Source organism: Stenella coeruleoalba (assembly GCF_951394435.1).
Source record: "Stenella coeruleoalba genome assembly, chromosome: 5".
Lineage (NCBI taxonomy): Eukaryota > Metazoa > Chordata > Mammalia > Artiodactyla > Delphinidae > Stenella > Stenella coeruleoalba.
Genome location: NC_137150.1, coordinates 116,820,171 through 116,828,443, shown reverse-complemented (window position 1 = coordinate 116,828,443; position 8,273 = coordinate 116,820,171). Strand labels below are relative to the sequence as shown.

Below are 8,273 nucleotides of genomic sequence, written 5' to 3'. Positions count from 1 at the left end.
AACACAAATTGTGTCTCAAAATGGATATAAGTGCTCCCCAGGTAAATGGATAGAGCCGCACAAGCGAAGGCACAGAAGCTTGAAGCATCGTGTGCTTTCTGGGAACCCCAAGAGTTTTGGTTGGCAGCATCAGGTCTTGGTGGGGTAAGAAGAGAACAGCAGGAGTTAAGGCTGGGAAGGCTGGCAGAGGCCAGATAATGTAGAGTCCTGCACCACGCAATAAGTTTGCACTTGTAGGACTTTATGTTGTCTGTCACTTGTTTTTGATATTTTAAAAACTGCTTCTTGAATTGGAGCTCCTTTTCCTAAGAAATATCATGTGGAAATCCAATGTATAAAAATATATATAAGTCGGGCCTCTCTGATTAGGTGTGTGTGAGGTACCCAGGGTCACTGAAGTACACAAAGACCTGTTTAAAATGCTTTTCACATAAATATGTCCATCCAACAAGCAAGCACCTTGTCTTGTGTATGTTGAGAATGGCATGTCCACTCAGACCTTTGCCAATAGGGTAAAGGATTTTAGTGTTTGTTCTATATATATATATATATATATATATATATATATATATATATATATATATATATATATATATAATAACCATGAAGAAGTACTACAACAGAGGAGAATATAGCAGTATGGAGAAACTATTGTTATCTTCTTAACAATAGATATTCCTACCCCCAGCTAGGAAGAAACCTGCTTTTGTTTGGCAGGATCCTGAGAATAAGGACCCTGAATGGATGCTGTAGATAGTAAAACCAGCTAGAAAATGAATTACTCTTTTTTGAACTCTCCACTTTATGTTTTGCTTAAGTCATTTAACTTAGAATTAGAGTTCATGATTGTAACGATACAGCAGTTAGCTAGATACTGTGTGAAAAAAGAAAGGAGGAAAGAAAGAAAAGGCGAAAAAAGCTAGATTGGGAAGAAAACACTTAGGAAAGAAAGACATGAAGAATCCTCATGTCTAATGAGGATTTTGCTTAAGTTTCTGCCACATGGTGTGTGATGTGGCACATTCTCCATCTCTCCGAACCATCTCTGTAAACCATCCATTTATCATTACTGTTTGGCTGGGTTTTGAGCACTCTGTGAGACACGCAGCAAAGTGCTGGCGACAATCTCCAGGTGACTTAGGAGCCAAGGCTGGGGCTGGCCTGAAAAGCCCCTATGAGTGAGTTTCATAAACATGAATGGTTTACAGTATATCCTGAAACCCACCTGCTCCTTCCGTATTAACTTAGAAGATACATGTCACCTAAATTCACTGTTAAGATTGTGATGTGTGATTATGATGTCAATTAGGGTTGTAATGGCATCTGATCTCCAACTTTCCCTGCTACTTGGTCTCTAAGCCATAGCAGCTTTCACCCCTTCCTCCTGCCTGCTTAGCCAGTGGTACTAACTTAATATCAAGTGTTTGGACAGCCAGGGTTCATTCTGAACATCAGTCCCTTACTTCCTCTTCAGGAGCTGTAAAATTCACCTATACCAAGAACTGGTTAGAATAATAACTATTAGCATAACTGGTTTATACTTCCCTTGACCAGAAAAGTTCTAGCTTCTTAATTTCCTGTCTTCACTATGCTGAGATTATCAGATGCCAGTTTCAAGACAAATGATGAAACAGCCATAAAAGGAGGAGTGTTCAGGAAGGCTCATCTCACTACTGGGAGCTCACGTTCATATATTACAAATGGGGCTCCTCTTGCTATCATTCCTTCAGTGAAATGTAAAGAAGAAAGATTCTGGATTTGTATTTTGCTTCTGACAGGCCCATAAAAAAGAAGAGCCAGCCCATGTGTCTAAAGAAGAAAGAGGAAGTGAATTACTGACATATGGGGGCAATATAATAGTTAAGAACCCAGTGCTTTTCAAAAATGAATGGACATACACATCACCTGGGAATCCTGTAGAAAGTCATATTCTGATTGAGTAAGTTTGGGATGGAGGCAGAAGGTCTGAATTTTTAATAATATGACCAGTGATACAATTCTGCTGGTCATGTATCCTACTTTGAGTAGCAAAATTCTAGAGTCAAATTACCTGGATTAAAGTCCTGGTTCTTGACTCCACCAAGCTGAGTGACGTTGGGTAATTTAACATCTATATGACTCATTTCCTTATCTGTAAGGTGGGAATAAAAATATTACCTACATCCATGAGTTGTTGTGAAAGTTAAAAGAGTTCATGTGTAACAGCACTGAGAAGAATATCTGGCACATGGTAGGTGCTCAATAAATACTAGGGAAATGATTTACTTAACAGAAGGATAGAAGCTGAGGAAAGGACCTGTGGCTTTTGAACCCAACTCTTTTTTTTTTTGGCTGTGCTGCACAGCTTGTGGGATTTTTAGTTCCCCAACCAGGGATGCAACTCAGGCCCTTGGCAGTGACAGCATGGAGTGCTAACCACTGGACCACCGGGGAATTCCCCCAACTCTTCTTTTTTTTGGAAAAAATAATGATAGTGAAAATATCACATTTAAAAAAAGTTTTATTGAAGTATAATTGATTTACAATATTATATTAGTTTTAAGTATACAGCATAATGATTCAGTATTTTTACAGATTATACTCCATTAAAAGTTATTACAAGATAGTGGCTATAATTCCCTGTGCTGTATAATATGTCCTTGTTGCTTATCTATTTTATACATAGTTTGTACTTCTTAATCCCATACCCCAAATTTGCCCCTATCCCCTTTGATAACCTCCAGCTTTTTATCTATATCTGAGTCTGTTTCTGTTTTGCATATACATTCATTTCTATTATTTTTTATATTCCATATATAAGTAATATTTCATTGTGTGTGTATATATTTGTATCACATCTCTTTATCCATTTATCCATTGATGGGTATTTGGGTTGCTTCCATATCTTGGCTATTGTAAATAGTGCTGCTATGAACATTGGGTTCATGTATCTTTTCAAATTAGTGTTTTCATTTTTTCTGGAGGTATACCCAGGGGTGGAATTGCTGGATCATATAGCAGTTCTATTTTCAGTTTTTTGAGAAAGCTTCATATTGTTTTTTATAGTGGCTGCACCAATTTACATTCCCAGCAACAGTGTACGTGTCCCACTTTCTCCACATTCTCTCCAGCATTTGTTATTTGTGTTCTTTTTGATGATACCCATTCTGACAGGTGTGAGGTGATATCTCGTTGTTGTTTTGATTTACATTTCTGTTTTGATTAGTGATGTTGAGCATCCTTTCATGTGCCTGTTAGCCAGCCACCTGTATGTCGTCGTCTTTGGAAAAATATCTATTCAGGTCTTCTCCCATTTTGTGATTGGGTTGTTTATTTTTTTGATATTGAGTTGTAAGAGCTGTTTATATATTTTGGTTATTAACCCCTTATCTGTCATATCATTTGCAAATATTTTCTTCCATTCCATAGGTTGTCTTTTCATTTTGTCAATGGATTCCTTTGCTGTGCAAAAGCTTTTAAGTTTAATTGGGTCCCATTTGTTTATTTTTGCATTTATTTCTTTTGCCTTAGGACACAGATCTAAAACTCTTTTATGTCTCCCCCAAAAGAGTCATCTGCCCTTTCAGCCTCTAACTTTGTACCATTGGTTGCCTTTGAGTCAACTCTGTAGAATCCTAATTAGGGCTCAGAAGAGCAAAATGGGAAGCCTCTGCAGAAGGTAATGGGTTCTTTTTTTTTTTTTTTACTACGTAAGGGCAGAAAATGATCATATTTATATTTAAGAAAATCGCTCTGAGAGCAGGGCTTCCCTGGTGGCGCAGTGGTTGAGAGTCCGCCTGCCGATGCAGGCGACACGGGTTCGTGCCCCGGTCTGGGAAGATCCCACATGCCGCGGAGCGGCTGGGCCCATGAGCCATGGCCGCTGAGCCTGCGCGTCCGGAGCCTGTGCTCTGCAACGGGAGAGGCCACAACAGTGAGAGGCCCACGTACAGCAAAAAAAAAAATAAAAAAAAAAATAAAATCGCTCTGAGAGCAGATGGGAGACAGATAGCAGGAGCTGGACAAAACTGAGGCTGGGGAGATAAGGTTACAGACTGTCATAATTGACCAGGGAAGAGACAAAATGAACCTGAGATTCGGGTAGTGGAGAGAGTTGGGGAGGGGTCAATACAAGCACAATTAAGGAAGTTGACTTGACATAGCATGAATTAGCGGGCACAGCTGATGTTTAGGGAAAAGCATGGGAAAGTTTTCTAGCTTGGGTAAGAAGATAGATCTTGGGAGTGATTTGCAAAGATAGAGAGTAAAGGGAGAGGGAATATGTCATTAAAAAGATGAATAAAACAGAAGGAGAATAAGATGGTAATAGGACTAATTTTGGACACACTGAAAGTGACTGTGGAGCTAGATAACCACAAGCAATTAGATATCCAGGTCTAGAACTGAGGAAACATACATGTTGACCAGACAGATTTGGAAGTCATCAGCATTTGTGTGTTAAGGCCCTGGAAGGAAATGAGTCTATCCAGGGAAGTGTGAGCTGTAACACAAAATGGAAGCCGTGAGGGAGACTGAGAAAGAACAATGGGAGAGGGAGAAACAAAGTTGAAGGAGAGTTATGGCAGAAAGCCATGAGGCGAGTGCTTTATCAAGGAGGGAATGGTCAATAGAGCCAAATTCCACAAAACAGCGTCTACACTGCCAGGAACCAGTTCTCCCTCCATGATTCATTGAACCTGTCAACACCACATCATGATTCTAATCTCTCAGGTCAAAGCCCAGTACCTTTGTCTGACTCATTGTTTCCTCATTCTCTATATTTAAGGTGCTAAATTTCCTTCCCATTCCTTGACATCCATTCCTTTGTCTGTAAACTCAATGCCATATTTATTCCCTTCAATTCTTTACAATAAATTTTTAACTTGAAAAATTGGTTTTGTTTGGGAAAATAAGTCCCTATGTATCTAAGTATTAAGAAATGTATGAGAATGATAAACACCAAATTTAGGATGAGGATTACCTCTGCAGAGGGTGGGACAGTTATGATTAGGGAAGGGAGAGATATCAACTGCATTAATAAAGTTTAATACTTAAGCTGGGTAACAGGATCATGGATTTAAGTGTCCTGATAATTAAATAATGCAAAAAACAAAAACTATTTAAGAAATGCTTTATAATGACATCACCCTGAAATTCAAGTTTTTAAGGTCTTCTCAGTGTGGGACCCTGCTCTCTGTCTTACCTTACTTCCCACAGTTCCTTGCAGTATTCTCTTCTGGGTCTGGCTCCTCTCTATATCATTCAAAAAGGTCATTGTCAAGTGCATTTATTTGTTTTCTTTCATTATTAGTGTCCCCCTGCCAGGAATGCGACTCCACTCAGTCAGGTATTCCTCTCCAAAATCTTTACAGCCCTTTAAGCTCAGAAACATTTGTTGCCCTCTCTCCGTTGAACATGAACTCCCCACCCTCTGAAATCTCACGAGTGCATGCATGTGTGTGTGTGTATGTGTGTGTAACATCCTTATCTATCACTTTCAATCTACTTGCATGATATTTTTTATCAATATAGTTCAGTAATTCTAATCCTGGTGGCACATTAAAATTATCTGAGACATTCTTAAGAAATATTATATGTCTGGACTTTGACTTAAACAAGGCTGAATGACAGAATTTTAAAAATCTTCCAAGTTGATTCTAATACTACAGTTCTAGCTTGAGCATGCCTTGAAGGCAGGGGCCACCTCTTCTTAGCCACCTCTACACTAGCACAGAATTTCACATATGAGTACATGAAATATGTGAATACGCGCTTAAACACCAATTTCATTCAATGAAACCCGGAAAAGCTAATAATCTTAAGAAACTACTGCACTATTCTTCTGACATCACAATATATAAAAAAGTCCACTTAGCAGTAACTTGACTTTCAGTAGTTCACTGTCATGAATATTTGGAAGCAAGTTACCTAAATGTGCAAACATGAACAGCTGGACTGAAGTTGAACACTGACTGAGTGATGTTGAATACTGGAATCCAAGGAGGCAAGGCCATAGATAAAAGCTTTTAGTTTCAATGTTTGACAACTGATCCTTAATGTCAGATAGGATCAAAGTAGCAGTAGACAAGTATAAAAATAAAGCATGAAAAATGTAGGGCATTTAGTAAAGAATGACAGTACAAAGATGTTAAAAAGAATCGTTCATGATAATATGCAATAGTGGGATAAATCCTGTTCTAATTTTCCAAATTAAATCATAAATGTTTATAACTTGTGTGTTGCATTGTTCTTTATAGGCAAATGGTATTTAAATGCCTAAAGTTGTTACATCTGTGTTAGTTGTGTCAAAATGATATGCTTCTATTTGCAATAGTCTTGATGGCAAGAGTTAGATAATTATTTACATCATTGGCATACCATCAGAAAAGAGAATGTATTTTTAATCCAAATTTTCAGAAGGAAAATGAGAAGATATTTTAGATAACTTTTAATGTCTCTTCCAACCTTTAGATTCTTTAACTAAACTATTTCTACTGATCTATCTTCACTATCTTCACTTCTAAGCTCACTGATTCTTTCCTCGGCCATGTCACATCTACTGATGAGCCCATAGAAAGCAGTCTTCATTTCTGTTACAGTGTTTTTTGACTTCTTACATTTCTTTTAGATTCTTTCTTAGATTTTTCATCTCTCTGCTTATACTAAGTCTCTGTTCTTGCATGTTGTCCTTTTTTTTTTTATTAGGGCCCTTACCATATTGATCATAGTTATTTTGTTTTATTAAAAAAATTTTCAGAAACTGTTTATTTTCCAACAACCTTATTTCCATTTTCTGTTTAAGAATCTGTAGATGAACAGCTTAAGAACACTCAGTGGTTGCTCCTATATGTCCAATGGCCTGAGCAGTGGGAGTTGCAGACTATTCTTCAGCAGTAAACTGCTGAAAAGGCACAGGAGGAACCTTCATGCCTTCAGCCCAGCCTGAGACCTCGGGTTGAGTAACAATAAACTCAGGAGCTGGAGCAGTGCATTCACTCTGAAATTTCTCCTTGGTCACAGCCTTTTCAGCAGCACCCTCCTCCTCCTTTTCAATCTCTTTAGGATTTCTGTAGAAGTAGAGATCAAGCATGACCTTCCATGAGTGTTCCTGGGAGACGGTGCCACGCACATGTAGAACTTCTGGGGCAGCATCCATCACATCAGACCTGCTGAGCGAGCTCCCTTGTATGGGTGGCAATGTCCGCATAGCACAGAGGAGAGTCTGTGTCACACAGAGCAATAGTAGGCAGGAGATGTCCCTGTGAGAGGCTGGTTGTCAGCCCTGGGATCAGTAACCACCAAAAGTCTCGGCTCCAGTAAGGCTTCCTGGATCTAGTTCCAAGTTCTAGGAGTAAGGCAGCTAGCAGTAGAGCAGAAAACTTCAGCTCAGCTCACTGGCCAATATTCCTGGATGATATGACACTGACATCAGCTGGGTTTTCAAAGGTAACAATGGCACCAGCTGCCGGCAGAAGCTTCTTTCAGATTTTCTTCAGATTTATGACGTAGATGCTATCACTTTACCTTTGGTGATGGACTATTCCATTTAGAAGTCAAGGTTGGTACCACCTAAGTGTGTTCCTGCTGCGAGGAATTTAAGGAACTCTTCCTCTTTATTTGCAGGACATTGAGGGCTCTGGACATTGTGAAAGTTTCCCTCTAACTTACAACAGAACCCAGAACAATGCTGTATGGACCCCTCTCTGGGTAGCACATAAAGGCTAATCACAGCCATTTTCAATTCTCTGTCTGATAATCCCCAAATCTGTGTCACATCTAAGTCTGGTTCTAATGCCTTGCTCTGTCACTTCAGTCTGTTTTTTCTTGGCTTTGGCAGGCCTTGTAATTTTTGGTTGAAAGGTGAATATGGGGCTTCCCTGGTGGCGCAGTGGTTGAGAGTCCGCCTGCCGATGCAGGGAACACGGGTCCGTGCCCCGGTCTGGGACGATTCCACATGCCGCGGAGCGGCTCGGCCCGTGAGCCACGGCCGCTGAGCCTGCGCATCCGGAGCCTGTGCTCCGCAACGGGAGAGGCCACAACAGTGAGAGGCCCGTGTATTGCAAAAAAAAAAAAAAAAAAAGAAAGGTGAATATGATATGTACGGATAATTAGAATGAGGTAAATAGGGTTTTAGTATGAAGATTTATGTTAACTTTTGCTGTAGCAATAGGTTCTAGAAGATTCGAATTCCTCTAGTGTGCTTGCTTTGTTTTTCCTCTTGACATTGGGCTTTCCTGAGAATGCCTCCTCAGACAGAGTCTGCTTCTTGTAGGACTTAGAGGTGTAATCTACTG

The 8,273-nt window shown here is 39.6% G+C and overlaps 1 pseudogene across 1 annotated transcript; it reads right to left on the bottom strand.

Moving 5' to 3' along the window:
• Positions 1 to 6,859: 6,859 nt before the first annotated feature.
• On the bottom strand, positions 6,860 to 7,623 carry LOC307186401 (small ribosomal subunit protein uS2-like; annotated as a pseudogene). Its single transcript has one exon. The product of its transcript is annotated as a small ribosomal subunit protein uS2-like (transcript).
• Positions 7,624 to 8,273: the final 650 nt, after the last annotated feature.